This window comes from Mobula hypostoma, chromosome 13 (assembly GCF_963921235.1).
Source record: "Mobula hypostoma chromosome 13, sMobHyp1.1, whole genome shotgun sequence".
NCBI classification, from domain to species: Eukaryota; Metazoa; Chordata; class Chondrichthyes; order Myliobatiformes; family Myliobatidae; genus Mobula; species Mobula hypostoma.
In genome coordinates, this window is record NC_086109.1 from 39,666,230 (window position 1) to 39,685,713 (window position 19,484).

At 40.1% G+C, this 19,484-nt stretch overlaps 1 protein-coding gene across 4 annotated transcripts in view; it reads left to right on the forward strand.

Annotated features, from left to right (window-relative positions):
• The window catches only part of LOC134355549 (neuron navigator 1-like), a 664,756-nt gene that overhangs the window by 117,596 nt on the left and 527,676 nt on the right, over window positions 1–19,484 (forward strand). Inside the window, exon 1 of one of the 4 annotated variants that reach the window (XM_063065566.1) lies at window positions 15,643–15,774. The exons of the other annotated variants lie outside the window; for them this stretch is intronic. The gene's annotated coding sequence lies outside the window, so the exon portion shown is untranslated. Of the gene's footprint in view, window positions 1–15,642; window positions 15,775–19,484 lie in introns of those variants that run through there. 4 annotated transcript variants of the gene reach the window in all.

Genomic DNA, 19,484 nt, shown 5'->3' on the forward strand with positions numbered 1-19,484 from the left:
CCAATCCATTTTTTATTTAGGATGTGGCATACAAGGAGTAAATGCAAATGTCACACAGAAGTCAGCATTGAAACTAAGACATTGGAACAGTAAATCATCAGTTCTACTAACAGTACTGTGTGATCACATGACAGTTAATCATAACAATTGTTAAATAATCACACAATTAATTATTTCTTGTAATGTGTGTAGGTGAAGAATTTGGTCTTTTGATATAACCAAATTCTCTGAAATATACAACCTTTTTCCCAGGGAAAGGGTATTAGAAACTAAGGATAATATACTTTAAAATCTTTCCTATATTAACATAAAACCAATTATAATAATCAATAAGTTTCGGATACATGGCGGGGAAACGACCTACCAGAGGAAAGACGCACTGACCGTGTCTCTGGTACTGAGTATGGCTCTGTGCTTCGAAGGGAATGGGAGAGAAGTGGAGTGCAGTACTGATAGTGGCACAGTATTGTAGTGGTTAGCTCAATGATTTACGGTGCTGGCGACTGGGTTCAGTTCCTGCCACTGTCTATTAGGAGTTTGTACACCCTCCTGTGACTACATGGGTTTCCGCCCGCATTGCAAAGACGTTCAGGTTATTAGATGTAGTTGTCACATGGGTGCAATTGGGCAGTATGGAATTGTTGGGCCGGAAGGGCCTTTACTGTGCTGTATCTCTAAATTAAATAGGGGCTTCCATAGTTAGAGGAGCAGACGGGAGATTCTGTGGACATGAAAGGGACACCTGGATGGTATGTTGCCTCCCAGGTGTCAGGGTCAAGGACATCTCAGATTTGGTCCATAGACTTATTTTCAGAGGGTGGTGAATCTGGGAAATTGATTGCCACAAAGAGATGTGGAGGACAAATCACTGGGTATGTTTAAAATGGAGATTGATCGGTTCCTAATTAGTAAGGATGTCAGTGGTTAAGGGGGGGGGGGCAGAAGAATGGGGATAAGCGGGATAATAAATGAGCCATGATGGAATAGTGGAACACACTCAGTGGACCGAATCATCGAATTCTGCTCCTATTTCTTATAGAACATGAGGCACACCTTCTTCTTGCAGAGGGTGAGGAATATATGGCTGTGAGCTGCCAAGGGAAGTGCTTGAGGCTGGTACAATAACAAAATTTAAAAGACATTTAGATAGACACATGAATAGAAAGGGTTTGGAGAGACGGGGCCAAAAATGGACAAATAGGACTAGCTGAGATGGGTGTCGTGATAAACGTGAATGGGACGGGCTGCAGGTTCTGTTTCTGTACGGATTTGCTCTATGATTCTATGCCTGTGCCTAAGAGATATGGAGCAAACATGTGGCTCACTTTTACTTCTAGCTTTGCATATAAATTATAATTGTATTGGACAAGAAATCATCATCTATTTCAACTCTGGTCCTGTTTTCCAGAAATTCAGGAAATGGAGTTGTTTATTTCTCCGTTAAGTATTGCTTGTATTGTTGAGTGAACTGTTTTATTGCTAACAGGTTTAGTATAATGACTTGTGAATCTGAACTTTGAAAGGTCAGCCAACTTAATTAGATATAATTTACTAAAAATGTCAGTTGAAACCCTACTGTAGAAAGCAGCTTTAGCTTATACTTATTATAGTAATCTCTGATCTTCCTACATGGGTAAGATGAGAGAAAGGAAGATGATGGTGGTGGATGATAATCAGATTTGTGTACCCTTTACACAAAATAGGTTGGTAGTTGTAATTGATCTAATCATGATCGATAGTGACCTGAAAAATACATTTGCAAAACTTCACTTTCTTAGACCTTCTCATGAAGTCATGAACACAATTTGTAAAAATACCTTCATTATTTCATTATATACAAGGAATTATGAAAATCTTCACAAATGTGTTCACACGGTTGCTCTGCTTTCTTATGTTTGTATGGTGTAACAAATTTTCACAAATGTTACCAAATGCAGATAATTTGATATTAACCATGAAAGACTGAATTAATGGAACAGCATCAGGAGAATTCTGAATTCGCTTTAGGGCTAAGCATGAAGTCAGAAATGTAAACCAACAAGAACTTTATTGAATTTAATAGTGCAGGGTTAGTTAAGAATTTATGAAAAGGTGCCCATGCAGTGAGAAATCTGAGCTCGCACTGAACAAGCAATTGGAGCTAAGCCGGGTTTTCGTTTGCACTGTTGATCATGTTAATGATTTTGGTAGTTTGGTTTTGGCCTTCTGAAGTGAAATGGAGTAATTCTGGGTCAAACTGAACCAACTATGTAAACAGAAGGTTGGTTTGCTGTGGTTACTTTTCAAGCACAATATTTTCCTTGGGACCGCAGAAACATATCCCTAGACCTCGCTTTTGTATTTCTTCCTTTTTTGTCTTCATTGGCTCCCCTTTTGGTCAAAGCTCCATGGGGCCTATATTTAGGCTTGCATATGTTTGCTCAGGGTATGTTGACAATCCTGCTTTTTTTAAAATTAAAAAGAGAGAGGGACCTTGATATTTTTGGATCCCAGCCTACCAAGTTCATTTTCCTTAATAAATTTCATTCCACATCTGTGCTTAATGTTGCAGATTTAAATCATGGTGGTTGCTGGAAAAAAAATTGCAAACATTGAACATTCTGTGCCTGATAAATCCATGGTTCGACAGCATTGATCTACCATTCACAAATCTTACCGAATTCCAGCAAAACTGTAGTTTTCAGTAAAATGGGGATTATTGTATTTTTTGTGCATTATATAGTTAATTTACTATTTTCATAAACATTTTCTCTTTTTTCACTGTATGAAATTCAGATTAAATGAAGACGGATTCTCAAATGTTGTTTGATAGGAGTTATTTTTAGATAAGCATGCATTTTAATATTGCTGAAGCCTTTTCAGAATATCATAAGATTACATGTGGTACTGGCATGGAATATCTTGGCTATAAATAGGCTTTATAAAGTTTAATTTGCTTGTTGCCATTCTTAAAGCTGAACATGTAATTCCCAGTACAGTACAACAATGGCAAATTGCATTGGTGGTCTTGAATTAACCCATGTAGTTAAATACTATCTAATATCTGTATCATTTGATAAGTCAAGTTTATTGTCATTTAACTATATACATATTTACTGTCAAATGAGATAAAGTTTCTCCAAACCAGGGTGTAAAGCACGGTAGTACACATAACACACATGTAACACACAATAATTTAGGAAATTAAGCATAAAACCTACAGATGAATTACGCATAAGGTACAGAACAGATTAAACAGTGACGCTTCGATTGCAATGCAGCAGGGAGTTCAGAAGCCTAATGGTCTGAGGGAAGAAACTGTTTCCCATCCTGACTGTTCTTGTCTTTAGGCATCGGAGTCTCCTATCTGATGGTAGAAAGTCCAAGAGGATACTGGATGGATGGGTGAGATCCTTGATAATACTAAGGTCACTGCATATGCAGTGTTCCTGATAAATGTCCCTGACGGATGATAGGGAGACCCCTATGATCCTCTCAATCGTTCTCACAATACTTTGTAGGGACTTCTGGTATGATGCTTGGCTGCTCCCATACCAGATGGAGATGGAGGACGCTCTCAGTGCTGCTCCTATACAATTCAGCTAAGGTGGGGTGGGGGAGGTGGGGGTGCCTCACTTGCCTCGATCTCCTTAGGAAGTGGAGGTACTGCTGTGCCTTCTTGATCAGGGAAGTGATATTAAGGAACTAGGTGAGGTTATTGTTATGTGAATTCCCAGGAATTTGGTGCTCTTAACTCTCTCTACAGAGGAATCATGTACTGTATTCGCAGAGGGGGATGGCTCGCCTGCACCTTCCTGAAGTCCACAATGATTTCCTTGGTCTTCTCCACGTTCAGGCTTAGGTTGTTCTTCTCAAACCAATCCACCAGCCGCCCCACCTCCGCTCTGCACTCTGACTCCTCAGTGTTGATGAGGCGACCCACTGTTGTATCTTCCAGAAACTTGATGACACGGTTTGAGTTGAGTCCTTTGACACAGTCATGAGCAGCGGGCTGAGCACGCAGCCCTGGGGAGCGCCAGTGCTCAGCGTAATGGGATGTGAGACGTTGCTGCCCACACGGACTGACTGTGGTCTTTCTGTTATGAAGTCCAGGATCCATTTGCAGAGGGGGGGGGGGTGTTGAGACCCATTGAGGACAGTTTCCCCACCAGTTTCTGGGATATGAATGTGTAAAATGCCGAAATGAGGTCTATAAACAGCAAGTTGGCATATGAACCCCATTTTCCAGGTGGGACAGAGCAGAGTGGAGGGCAGAGGCTATTGCATTGTCAATGGATTGGTTCAAGTGATAAGCGGACTGGAAAGTGTCCAATGTAGTTGGGAGTAAGGCTTTAATGTATTACTTGGCCTAACATTTTGCAAGGACTTCAACTAGCTTTGATAATTTTATTGAGAAATATCGATATTGTATTGATTAGCAATAAGCAATTGCTTCAAACTTACAAGGCAATCTAAGTAAGCCAACGAACAATCTGCTGGAGGAATTCAGTGGGTCAAGCAGCATCTGTGGAGGGAAAGGAATTGACATTTCTGGATGAAATTCTGTATCGGCCCTGAATGTGTAGAGGAGAAGCAGCTGGTATAAAAAGGAGGGGGGGAATGGTGAGATAGAGGCCAGACTGATTGATGAATGGAAGAAGTCGGTGTTAGCTTCTTTAAAAAGGTCAGGATGGAACCAGGTCACTTCAGCAGTGGGACAGCATCTCTACCAGATGTGCCGTTGTTTCAGAATTGAATGTTGAAGGACGACAGGCATATCGAGTTAGGAAGAGGAGGGGGAAGGGTCTAATTCGGAATCGTGATAAATGGAGGCAGACAAAAAGGAATGGAGCCAGGAGGTGGGGGTGGGGATGGAGCGGGAGAAGCTGGAGGCAGCTGCCACAGTGTGATAAGCAGGAACATAAAGGCAATCTGATAAGCAAGGAAGGCGATAATGGGAACATTTGGAAGACATTTGGGAATAAATCCTCTCAGTTTCCATTGGTATAAATTATGCTTAAATAACACATTTCTACTAAGATTGTGGGTGTCTGTTCTGGCATGAATGGAAAAGCTGCAAGTTTTAATTTTAAAAAGTATCAGGGTTGCTCCACTGGCCTCCTGTCTCCTGGCTGATGTGTTTAAATTTCCTCGACTACTACTCATTTATGTCCTTGCATTAGCATCCTTTTTAATCTCTCCATCTCCTTTGCACAGCGAGTACCTCTTATTGTGTTTTGGAGCACTATAATGGCAAATGGCTAGATTCAGAACAGATCTGACAGTTCAAAACTAGGCATTCATGAGGCACCGTGTGCCATTAGCAGTGTATCCCAAAGCAACGTTTAACCTCCTGGCACATCCCTTAGTCTACAGTTATAGTCAAGCCAGAGGACCAAACCTGAGCGCAGAAAGGCATACGTAAAAAGGTGTCAAAATGGTGAAGCTGCAGAGAGAGAGAGAGAGAGAGAAACAAACCATGCAAACGGTAAATGTATGCAACTTGGATTTAGAATAAAAGTGAGTCCACACACACGAAACCAGGCATCACTGTAGGCAGAGCAGGCCGCAGCCTCAGTTCAGTGCAGAGTCGAGTAAACGCCGTGGAGCAGCAAGCTGAATAGGCCCGACCGTTGCCTCTGATCCTGACACCCTGGCTTTTCAACCTGGCCCGGCCTTTAAATTGTCCAGACGTCGGGTTGCTATTTCCTCGAGGACGCAGGCCCTGTCAATCGTGCTTCGATACGCTCTGGGCCTGGACCTTGCCGCCATGTCTTGGCCCATACCCAACCTTTCCAAAGTGGCCTGGCACTTAGATTGATGAAACGTCAGTCTTTCCTACCTTTTGGTTTTGGTGGATGGGCCTCCCTTTCACTCGCCTTGGCTCTGTCTCTCACTTGCTCACTTCGCCTCTGTCTTGTCTCTGCCTCATCTCTGTTCGCTTCTCCATAATCATTTACCAGATACTTGACCAGAAAAAGTGTTATTGATAAAGTATTTAGTTGTATTCTTTGTTTTGTTTGCCGCCGATAAGTAGTCGCTGGGCTTCACCAGGGCCATCTTAAACTGGAATTATCTTGAGAGGTGTTCAAGGCCAGAATTAACTCCCGCCTAAGCAAGGATCTTGAGCCAGCTGGTGGTGTAGTGGCATCAACGCCGGACTTCGGAGCGAAGACTCCTGAGTTCAAATCCAGCCGGCTCCCTTACACGCTTTCCATTCGTGCTGGGTTGAGTGTCGAGCTAGCATCTCGACCTTGTAAAAATAAGTAAACACAAAATAATCTGCAGATGCTGTTGTCAAAGGAACACTCACAATGCGCTGGAGGAACTCAGCAGGTCAGTCAGCATCAGTTGAAAAGATTAGTCGACGTTTTGGGCCAAAACCCTTCGTTAGGACTGAAGGAAGAACTTAGGGGAGGGTTTGGAGAATGCTGGTAGTTGAAAAAAACAGTTATTTGAAAGACAAAGGGGTGGGGGAGGGGAAGCAGGGAGGTGATTGACAGGAGAACAATAGTAGAAGGAGGCAGAACTATGAGGGAGGTGATCACCTCCCTGCTTCCCCTCCCCCACCCTTTTGTCTTAAAAATTACTGTTTTTTTCAACTACCAGCATTCTTCAAACCCTCCCCAAAGTTCTTCCTTCAGTCCTGACGAAGGGTTTCGGCCTAAAACGTTGACTAATCTTTTCAACTGATGCTGACTGACCTGCTGAGTTCCTCCAGCGCATTGTGAGTGTTCCTCGTAAAAATAAGAAAGTCTACTAAAAAACGCCGTCATGATGGCGTCCCGATGACTCCACTCACAGTTAAGGGTTTTCTTCTTCTTTTTAAGCAAGGATCTGGTCCTGGTACAACTTGCCTACCACCACAAAATGTCTACAGTTCATGCAATTTCATTGGCTCTCCGCTCATTTTTGGACTACCTATGTCAGGCTGCTGTTTTTTGATTACAGCTTGGTGTTCAAAACCATCATTCCCTCAGTACTAATGAATAAGGTTCAAAACCTAGTTCTCTGGACCTCTCAATGCTGATACTGATTTTGATGAAAGAATCTGCCTATGGCTTTGGGAGGCCAATCATCTCACCTTAGGTCGTCAGTGCAGGAGGTTCTCAGAACCATGATCAAAGCCACACATTCATAAATGCTTCATCACTGACCTTCCTTTCATCACAATGTCAAATAATTATTACTGGTGCAATACTCAATTCCATTCACAGCTCCTCAGCAAGGGAAGAAATATTAGCTTGCATGCTGACAGACCTAGACAGCATTCAGATATGGTCTTCTAGGTGGCAAGCAATATCCATATTATAACAGTGCTGGACATCATGTTAACGTAGCAGTTAGCGTGATGCTAATACAACTTGGCACATTTTGGAGTTCAGAGTTCAATTCCAGCTCTGTTCTCTAAGGAGCCTTTGTATATCCTCACCCATGGACTGCATGGGTTTTCCCCAGGTGCTCTGCTTTCCTCCCACAGTCCAATGGGTAGGTTAATTGGCCACTGTAAATTGTCCTGTAGTTTGGTTAGGGTTGTGGGGTTCTTGGGATGGTGGTTTGAAGGGCCAGAAGAAATTACTCTGTGCCGTATTGCTAAATAAATAAGTGCCATACAATAATCAACTCCAGCAAAAGATTCTACCGAATGTCTTTGACATCCAGTAGCATTACAATTTGTTGAGCTTCCCCTCCATTAATATCCTCATATCCATCATGAAACAAGTAACAAAACAGAATCAGCCATAAATACGAGACGAGCTTAGATGTTGCATATCATATGGTGAAAGACCCACATCCTGACACCTCTCCACCATCTACGAGGTCAATGTCAGAGTGTGATGGAATACTCTCTACCTGCCTGGATGACTCTACTTCCAACCACACTGAAAACGTTCAGAATCCAGGACAAAGTAGCTTCATGACTGATAACTTGTTCACTCTGCTACACATTTAGCATAGAGTGCACCATTTCTGAAAAGTTGGCTATTCTTTGCTTCGGGAACCATGACAGTACTTTTGAAACTTGTGCTACTGCCATCTAGAAGTCAAAGGCAGCGGGTGAATTGAAACACTATTCAATGCATGCATCCCTCAAAGGAGCAATAGATCCAAACTTGGGAATTTATCACTGTTAAGAGATCATTATTGTGTCTAGATTCTGGAATTCCATCCCCAAACAACACTGGGGCAGTTCCTTCACCAAAAGAACAGTAATTATCAAGAAGACATCTCACCATCGCCTTCTCAACAGCAGTTGTGGATGGGAAATAAATTCTAGCTTACTAACGACAACTTATTAAATAAATAAATAAATGGTTGGATGACTCAGTGAATTAATTGTTTATTTTTCTCCCATTCATCTGAACTCTTGCTAAAGTCTTTTGCTGCTAACACGAGATAGGAACTGTGATAATGGACAATTACAAATTTTGTCTTACACTCACTTTTCACTCCAGAATTGACAATGAAATTAATAGCAATGGTACATAGAAGATTTGCACACCTCAGTTTACATTAGAAATGCATACCTTTAGAGAACCTGTAATTCATCACAATTTAATGAAAAGGACTGTACATTTCAGAAATGGCAAAATTACACTTGGTAGTTACAAAATCTGTGGCTAATGGTCTATCATCCAGTAGCACTTACATCCACTGTGATGAAGTATTTTGAGAGGTTGGTGATGAAACACATTGACTCCAACCGAGAAACGATTTGGATCTGCTCCAATTTGTTTACCAGCACACCAGGTCCTCAGCAGATGCCATTACATTGGCTCTTCACTCAACCCTGGAACATCAGGACAGCAAAGGTGCATACATCAAGATGTTCTTCATCGACTTAAGTTTGGCATTCATTACTACCATCCTCTCAAAACCAACCAATAAGCTTCAAGACCTTGGTCTCAGTACCTCCTAGTGCAATTCGATCTTCAGTTTCCTCACCTGTAGACCCAAGTCAGTTTGGATTTCCAACAATATCTCCATCATAATCTCTTTCAGCACAGGTGAATCAAAGGTGGAAAGGATCAGCAACTTTGAATTCCTCAGTGTTATCATTTCGGATGACCTGTCCTGGGCCTCTACTGACAGTCAGCATGAAATCTAATACTTTGCCAAACTTCTATCAATGTATGTTGGGAGTATATTGAATAACTGCATCACAGCCTGGTATGGAAACACCAATGCTCTCAAACGAAATGTCCATAATGGGTAAAGCCCTCCCCTCCATTGGGTACATTTACACGGTGCGCTATCGCAGGAAAACAGCATCCATCATCAGAGACCTCCACCACCCAGGTCAAGATCTCTTCTCACTACTGCCATTAAAAAGAAGGTACAGGGGCTCAAGACCCACACTGGTATATTAACCCTCAACTAACAGGCTTCTGAACCAAGGGGTTAACTTCATTTCTGTTCATTTACCCCATCACTGAACTGTTTCCACAACCTATGGACTCATTTTCAAGGACTGTTCATCTCATCTTCTCGCTATTTATTGCTTGCTTGCTTGCTTATTTATTTATTTATTTATTTATTTATTTATTATTATTTCACTTTTGTCTTTGCATGGTTTGTTTGCCTGCCCTGTTGGGTGCAGTGTTTCATTGATTCTATTATGGTTCTGAGATTTACTGAGTATGCTCACAAAAAACTAATCTCAGCATTGTATATGTGGTATATATGTACTATGACAATAAATTTACTTTGAACTTTGAATTTTTCAGCTCCTTGTTAACAGTGGACTTTAGAACAGCATATTTACAGTACATTGGTTGCATCTTTCTTATGGTGCCTATCTATACATGCAGATTAAAACTACTTTCTGCTTTCTCGACTGGGTCTTAAAAATTGCGATAATGTTTCCACATAGATTTAGCAGTTTTGGGCGTGAAAGGAGATCACTGGCCTGAATCGTGCTCGATCTGATCTCCTTCTGACTTCATCCCATGTCCTATTCCCATGTGTGCTTTTGTCTATTTGCTGCACTTGGTTCCAATTATCCTTAATTTTGGTTTAGTGCTTTAAATAATTAAAAAGTAATTACTTAATAAAGTGTCAGTTTACTTAGAATAGCTCAATATAGCTTAAGCCACCAAAAACAAATCAAAGGCATAAACATAAAGTTAAGGAAAAATAAGCAAGTTCCTTTTTAATCAAGCTCTGTAATTGAAACCTCCTCTTTTCTAAAGAGGACAACCCCAAACTCTTCAATCGTCCACGTCACCAAAATCCCTCAATCTTGGAATCATTTTGGCAAATCCCTTCCTCACTCTTTTCAAATTCTTCACATCTTTTCTCAAGTGTGGCTCCCAGAACTGGATACAATATTCTGGTTTTGGTTAAATCAGTGTTTATAATTTATTAAGATTCATCATGACATCTGTGTTCTCATACTTTGTCCCTCTGTTTATATTGCTCAGGAATCTGTGTGCATTTAAAGAGCTTTGTCATGATCCTGCAGATTTTTGATTTCTTGCATGTCTTGCAGAATTGTACCCACCAGTTAATATTGCCTCTTCTCATTCTTAAAACCAATATGTTAGATACAGTATCTCCCAGCACAAAATATTCCCTGTCATCTATATGACCATTTTACTTGATAACTTTCTATGCTCCTTTTAAGACTATTACTGTCCTCCTGTTAGTAATTGAGTTGTACTGCTCAGAAATGGGCTCTTTGGCCCATCATGTCCATGATGGGCCTTGTACCATTTACACTGGTCCCATTTGCTTGCATTAGCACCAGATCTTTTTATATATTGCTTATTTGTGTTCAAATGCCTCTTAAAATTAGTAATAATATCTGAATCCATTACCTCCGTTGACAGTGTGTTCCAGATATCAACCACTTTTTGTGTAAAAAGAAAATATGAATTTACCTCTTAGAAACTTACCTCTTAGAACTAGTCTCCTAGCTCTCATCTTAAATCTCTTCCCCTATTGTTTTCCTTCATACCCCCTACCATGTGAAAAAGATTTTGACTGACTCGCTTTTCTATGCATCTCATAATCTTCTCTACTTTGTCAGGACACCCACACACCACCCCTCCTCCTCCCAGCCTCCTCGATCCTGGGGAAAAAAGCCCAGGTTTTTTTTCAATCTCTCTCTCCCTCTGCCTAAAGTCATCTAATTCTAGCAACACCTTAGTGAATCTCATCTGTACTCTTTCCAGTGCAGTAACATACTTTGTAAAGTGTGACGACCAGACTGTTTAAAGATATACAATTAAAAGTTAGATTTATTTGTCACACGTACAAGGAAACATATAGTGAAATGCACTGTTTTCTACATCAGAACTGAGCCGTCTGCCCCTAATGTCAAATTATGAATACATTTTAAGCAAATTCATGGTCCTCATACACTTTGCTCTCTAGTGTGTTCCTTCCAGACTGAAAAACAACTTTCACTTGCACTGTCTGCATTCCTGCTGCAAGTCCCTTTTATTCTATGGCACTCAATCTTGATGACAAGAGGACCCACAAGGTCAGTGATTCTCGATGGAACGAATGCCCAAAGGTGAGAACCCATCATTAACATTTGCACATTCTGTGGAGGGTAGTTTTCATTGATGTCCTGAGTCAGAGAACACTGAAACATTGTGTGTGCATGTGTGTTTGGTTAAAATCCCGACCAGATAGCATTAATCATTATTTGTTTATTCTGAAATGCACTTCATGGCTTCCAAATGTACAAGAAGAAAATATGCTGCAATGTGTGTGTCCGTACAGATTTCATGTTGACTAATCTCTCTATCATCTTGAAGCAAATTCTTTTCCAGTTTTAGTTTTTTTGTTAAAGAGTATCTTTCTGTCAGAGACTGTTTATGTTGTCTTATAATTGTTATTAGTACGTTGTTTACATTGTGATTTTATTTTCCAAAAGTGTCCTTACATTGCATTTTTTAAAATAAAGCCAGGTGTTTTACTTTCAGACAATTTACATTGGCTCCATTCCGGTGAAAAGTTTTATTAGTTTCCTGTGAGAGGAAGGAGAACAAACTTAACAGTCAAATAAAAGAACAAAAGATAGAAGTTAGCTAATATAGAAATAGGAACGTTATCTAAGTACCTGGAACTGCTGATGCTGGGCACCAAATATAGATTCTCTGCAATTCCATACTGACCTGTTACAATAAATATATGTGACATGAACTGTTTTGATATTAAGTTATGAGTTTAGGTTTAAAAGCTATTTCTGAGGTAGGAAATACTTAGTGTTACATTTTATAGTAAAGTAACTTTGCATTGACACGTTTATGTAGCTTGGCTGGTTCTAAAGCTAAGTGCAGATAGTTCTGTTGAAGTCCCAATCAGCATGTTTCCTCATTGAATGCTGTTAGCTACAGGGTAACCAGTTAGTCCTTCGTTGTTTGTACTGTCTTGTGGAGTGCAAATTAATAGTTACATTTGCCTTCATGTACATTCATTACTTTCAAAGCTAAGAGCCCAATGCACTTAAATGAGGAGGTTCAAAAATGATAATAACAATAGCATGCTGAAATCCACTTTCAAGATTCAGCTCCATTGAGGCCAGTAGTATCAAATTTCAGAATGGAAGTAATATATGTGCTGTACTAAATAAAATGTTTTTATGGTATTTACTGTTAAAATAGCACTCTACAGAAATGTACTGAAATGGGAAAAAGGCAACTGTGGTAAGATGTTTCCCAATGTTTCTGATTAATGTAGAAGTCAATTTGATGGGGTATTTAAGGAATACTACACAGAAAAGAATAAGTATTGTAGAAGGAAAATTTAATAATTATGATCAACTAAGGTGCAAAAAGATCTCTTTCTGAAGAAGCTGATATTCCATTGTTTATGGAAAATTATGGGTGAAAATTGCTAATGTGTTTGACATTAACGGCAGTTTGTCAAAGTATTTCTTCAGACGTGGAGAATAACAAGCGCACATCACAAAGTGCACACAGTACACAGTTAAAGGGGATATATTTTGCTACAAATATATAATTCCAATGAATCAGATTGGGATTTAGTACTCAAATCAGGAATGCTCTACTAATTCAATTTCTTCAAGTGATATGTTAAGAAATCTTTCTCTTTATTTTTCCACTGTGCTTGAATTATACTGTATATGCTTCAATTTTCTTTTTCTAAGTGAGTGCATCTGGCTAGAACAGAGAACTTCTGAACCACGGATCTTGTTATATTTCTATATTATGCAATCATCATCCCTTAATGGTGCCACATAGTCCAGACCTTGTAAATTGCCTGAATTACATGCTGATCCAGAGCACTATGGTTTCTGTGATATGGTGTAACTGTGGATTAGACCTACTGACTCAGACTCAAAGATATGAAATTTTCAGCAAAACAGACGATCACTTCATTTGTCTTCATAATGCTACAAGGAGTCTGCTGTCTCAGTCTCTTTTAGAAGAGGAGTATCCATCAGCATAAATTGACAGCCAATGTAAGCATGCTCGTCTAACTGCTAATGTGGATTTTAATTTTTTTAAAAGGAGCATTTACATTGCTTCTTTCATGACCTCAGAACATAAAAAGGCAGATTACTACACTTCAGAAGTACTTTATTAGCTGTAATCATTTCCATGAAGGAGGAACTGCAAGCAGTTCATGTTTTGCAGTGCTCAACAGCCAGATAGTGAAGACCAAATAATCTGTTTTGGTGATATGAAGTAAAGAATAAATATTGACAGGATCCTTCAAAATGGTAGTACAGAATCACTTACTTCACCTGGAGAGCAGGGAGCCCTTTGATTAACACTTTGTCCAAAAGAAGACACCACTAAAAGCATGTCCTTTGGGATAGTCTTCTTAATTTTCTTTGAGGCGGCATCCTCTCATGAGGGCACATATATTTTGACCTGAGACACTGTCCTGATGAAGGGTCTGAGCGCGACACGTCAACTTTTTAATCATTTCCATAGATGCTGCCTGACCTGCTGAGCTCCTCCAGCATATTGCTCTAGATTTCCAGCATCTGCAGTACCTGTTGTGTCTAGATTTTGATTTCACCTGTAATATAATGGATAACACTCTGTTTGTAATTCACTGGGGTGTCAACAAAGGTTTTGTTACTTTGGTTTCTGAGTGTTTCTCAAACATGCAGTTTTCTGATTCAGAGAAAAGAGTGCTAATGAATAAGCTACAGCTGACAACTGACATCTTGTCTGAGCTAACTACATTTTCTTAGTATTCAGCATTGATCTTCCTTTTTTCTGAGCCTGTCTAGTATGAATGTTTCCTGCTGAAAGTTTTTGCCACTGTAATGGAAGAAGATATTGCTTCTGGCAAAAGGTACAAAGTCTTCAGAGAATCTGACGACCTGAGCAGGTTAATTAAAATGAATCATGGTTAAAGAAATTGGTAAAATTAATAGACTTTACAAATAAATAAATAAATGGGCACTTAAGAGCAAGACAAATTTGGACCCTGGCTCCACAAGGAATAACGGAGGTAATTACACAGAAATGCATTAAAGGAGTCGCCAAGAGGGCCACAACTTTGCTGTGGTTTGGAGGCTTGTGTCCCTCAATGACCCGGAGAGCTATGTTGGCTGGAGTCAGGGCTTTATGCTTTGGTTCTTGGTAGGGTCACCCATGCCAAACAGGTCAAAGGGAAGAGGCCAGACTAAAAGTGGTCCACTGGCCCTCCAGGTTCGGGGGTCAGCTCAGGGCTAACAACCCTGACTGGTAAAACAAAACTGTTACAGAAACAGCAATGAAGAATCCTTCTACATCAGAGTATGGCATTATTCCAGAGTCTCCTCCAGGATTTGCATGACTGACAGTAGTGAAAACTGAGCTACTGACACAATGAAGAAAGCCCTGAATACAGCCCGAGAATGAGGACCTTCACTGCTGCTCTAAACGCTAGTTGCGTAACGGGCAGTAGAGAGAGAGTATTGAAGGAGAAGCTAAATAAATACAGGAGGGAGTAGAGGATAGAAGAATATTTTAAAAGGATTGATGAAATAGGAGGGGGTTTGGCTCGTGTGTAGAAAAAAACATCATCAAGTCACGTATCTATAACCTGTGTACTTGATGAAGATTAGCGTGCAATTTCTTAATGCTTATCACACTTCGCTGTTTGACCACAGGTGGAATTTGGGGTAATTTGTTCTAACATAAAAAAGGAAGTCTGCTGAAGATTCTTGGCCTGAAATGTCAGCTGTACTCTTTTCCAAAGATGCTGCCTGGCCTGCTGAGTTCCTCCAGCATTTTGTGTATGTTGCAAAGAAAGTCAAATTTTGTCACAAGACACTAACGATCAAACTAGCCGTGGTTGGCTATAAGGCAGTATTATATATATATGAACCAGTTTGTGAAATTGTGTTTCATTCATTTTTAGGCCTGAGAAACTGAATGCCCAATTGAAAAAACTGGCAAATCTTACTTATTACATTTGGGTTGTGTTCTTGTGCACAGCAATGGGTTACTCACCTGCCTGGACAGTAAATGAAGTAATGATTCTGTTAATTCTTTCTCAGAACTCAGCAGGAAGCATTGCAGCAAAGGCTTTGGGTCTGAGGTGGGGAAACATCTGGGTCAGTTAGAAGCTTCACTGACCAATCTGTGGTCAGGAAAAGCTGGAAGGAAGTCTAAGGCTAAGCCCTTGGTTTCCTGTCCAGATAGGAAAGAAAAGACTAAAAGAATTCTAAGTTAGATCAAGAAGGTTGAGTAAGAGTGGCAGAACAATCTCATACTTCCTAAAATAGAACGAGTAAGAATCAAATGAACTACAGGGAAAAAAGGGAACACCCTTAACAGACAGGGCGGCATATTTTACTATATTTTTTTCGATAAGGTGAGATTTACTTTAAATATTACTCTTAACCTTATGATTGTAAAATTGAGCAATGCCAGTTTGTATTCAGCTGTTTTATTTAGAAAGTTGAATAGTTCTTTCTACCTTACAGTGTTCTCGCTTATCTATATAATTGTCACTGCTCTCATGCTCCTCCTTTTTATCCTTTGCTGTCTGGCAAGTCTTCCTGTTGTTCCCATGTCATTTTACATCTGAAATAGATTTTTTCTTAGCTATTCTATCTGGTATTCACCTGACTTTTACTAAGAAGAATGCAAATCTCTTCTATTTGATTTATGTTTTCCCTTCCTCTCTCTGATTATTGATTCCCTTTATATGTTTCTTCTGAAGAGTGACAGATATTTAATTTTACTGCTTTCTCTGCTGGGTTTATGTCTCAAATTCAAGAATTCCAGGATAAGCACAATTCCCAAAGCTATTATCTCACCCACTATTCCTTTTCCAGCTTTAGCTCCCTTGTGATTGGAGACCGCTTCAAAATTTGTGGAAATATCCATAAGATTTCAAGTCAATTGGTGATACTTCAGAACAAAAATATGAATGTTTTGTAAATTTGAATGAGAGCAATGACAATCTCTCTCTCTTTCTCTTTCATTCATGCACTCTTGTCTCTCTCATTCACACACACACACTCTCTCTCATTTACACCCCCTCATTCACACTCCCTCTCACATTCTGTTACTCTCACTCTCGCATTCTCTCTCACTCACTCTCACACTCTCGCACTTACTCTCTCACTCACATTCACACTCTCTCTCTCACACACAAACACACACACACACACACACACAACAATACCAACAATTTTATGAGCTAACTTGTAGGAGTGAATTTAAAATGTTCTCAGCATTCTTCTGTTCAAATGGAAACATTTCAATAATTAAACAACCAATTGGTGGTGAAAAAGACAGATGTTAAAATACATCAGAAATCTGAACATGAAGAAGCAAAATAATTATGAACTGTCTGTTAGAATGCAAGCTGGGTATTGATTATGATTACCATAGGTTAAACCTGGATGTATACGTAACACTGTTCAATACAATAAGATTATTAGCCAGTTATGTCATCAAAATTACAATATATTTGTCAAGCATGGTTTTCTGTAAATTCATGTTTTGTAAATCCCATCAATGTTTACCATACACTCTACTGTTACATCTGTGATAGTGAACTGAAGCATTTCTGCACTAATGGTGTCAGACTATCAGTTTATAATTCATTGGTTCTATTTTCCCACTCCTGTTTTTCACAGTGGGGTTACATTAGCTGGCCTTCAGTCTGTAGCAACTGATGCATGCTTCATTTTGTGGGATCTAAGCATCATCAGCAATTATAATCTGTCTTCTCAGGAGCAACTGCAGATAGGCAATAAATACAGGCCTTGCTGGTAATGTTAAAGCAGAGCTCTGCATCAGTTCTAGAGATTGAAGGGTAACTTTAAAAAATGGAGGGAGAGAAAACAGAGAATTCTAGACTGATTAGTCTGACTTCAGTAGTGAAGACCTCATTGAAACTATAAGACACTGGCTGGACTGGACAGATTAGATTCAGGAAGATGGTTCCTGATTGGAGACTACTTAGGTCTGAAATGAGAGGATATTTCTTCACCCGAAGAGTGGGGAATCTACAAGCACAGTGGAGGTGAAGTCATTAAATATATTTGAGGAGTTACATTAAATGGTGATTTATGCTCAAAGGAATCGATAGCCAATTCTTACTCCAATCTATATGTTCAGATACTAGGGGTGAGATACCAGGATAGGAGATATGTTATCAGAGCCACTCATAGAAATTAAACTTTGCCCAGTGGTTATCTCTTGTTTCAACTCTCAAAGTGAACACTACACACAAAGCTGCAATAGTGTAAACCAGATCTCAGTAAAATCGAAGCATGTGTGATCATTTTACTTTTATTCATGATTTTTGCCAGGTAATCAAGGTATGTCTGCTTAGGACAGCATGTCCTGTATTGGAATTGATGTTGTGGAAAAACTTACCAGATCTATCCTATTTGCTCGAATATAATCAAGTGATTTCTTTTGGAAAATGCAAAAAGAAGAAAAAATCCAGGTTCACAGCATTACCTGACCGGCAGACCACAGTACGTGTGCTTGCAACACTGTATGTCTGACAGAGTGATCAGCAGCACTGGGGCTCCACAGGGGACTGTCTTGTCTCCCTTTCTCTTCACCATTTGTACCTCGGACTTCAACTACTGCACAGAGTCTTGTCATCTTCAGAAGTTCTCTGATGACTCTGCCATAGTTGGATGCATCAGCAAGGGAGATGAGGCTGAGTACAGGGCTACGGTAGGAAACTTTGTCACATGGTGTGAGCAAAATTATCTGCAGCTTATTGTGAAAAAGACTAAGGAGCTGGTGGTGGACCTGAGGAGGGCTAAGGCACCGGTGACCCCTGTTTCCATCCAGGGGGTCAGTGTGGACATGGTGGAGGATTACAAATATATGGGGATATGAATTGACAATAAACTGGACTGGTCAAATAACACTGAGGCTGTCTACAAGAAGGGTCAGAGCCGTCTCTATTTCCTGAGGAGACTGAGGTCCTTTAACACTTGTCGGATGATGCTGAGGATGTTCTACGAGTCTGTGGTGGCCAGTGCTATCATGTTTGCTGTTGTGTGCTGGGGCAGCAGGCTGAGGGTAGCAGACACCAACAGAATCAACAAACTCATTCGTAAGGCCAGTGATGTTGTGGGGATGGAACTGGACTCTCTCATGGTGGTGTCTGAAAAGAGGATGCTGTCCAAGTTGCATGCCATCTTGGACAATGTCTCCCATCCACTACATAATGTACTGGTTGGGCACAGGAGTACATTCAGCCAGAGACTCGATGCAACACTGGGCGTCATGGGAAGTCATTCCTGCCTGTGGCCATCAAACTTTACAACTCCACCCTTGGAGGGTCAGACACCCTGAGCCAATAGGCTGGTCCTCGACTTATTTCCTGGCATAATTTACGTATTATTATTTAATTATTTATGGCTATATTTATACTCTGTTCTTGGTTGGCGCAACTGTAATGAAACCAAATTTCTCTTGGGATCAATGAAGTATGACTATGACTATGACTTCTAGCAGGGAAAATAGAAACAAATTTGTAAACAAATCTGTTGTGTAATAAACTTAAAGTAAAGGAACCCTTAGGGGGTGATGATCATAATATAATATAATTCCCCTGCAGTTTGAGAGGGAGAAGATAAAATCAGATGTGTCAGTATTACAGCGGAGTAAAGAAAATTACAGCGGCCTGAGAGAGGAGCTGGCCAAAGTTGTTTGGAAAGGGATGGTAACAGGGATGATGGCAGAATAGCTAAGGCTGGAGTTTTAAGGAGCAATTCAGTAGGTACAGGATAGACGTATCTTAAAGATAAAGAAATATTTTAAAGGGAGAATGGGGCAAGCATGGCTGACAAAGGCAATGGCAAAAGAGAGGGCATATAATGCAGCAAAAGCTACTGGGAAGTTAGAGAATTGGGAAGCTTTTAAAAACTGACAGAAGGCAACTAAAAAGTCATAAGGAGAGAAAAGATGAAATATGAAGGGAAGTTAGCAAGTAATATCAAAGAGGACACCAAAAGTTTTTTTTCAGATACATAAAAAGAAAAAAGAGAGGCAAGAGTGGATATTGGACCATTGGAAAATAGCACTAGAGAGTTAGTAATG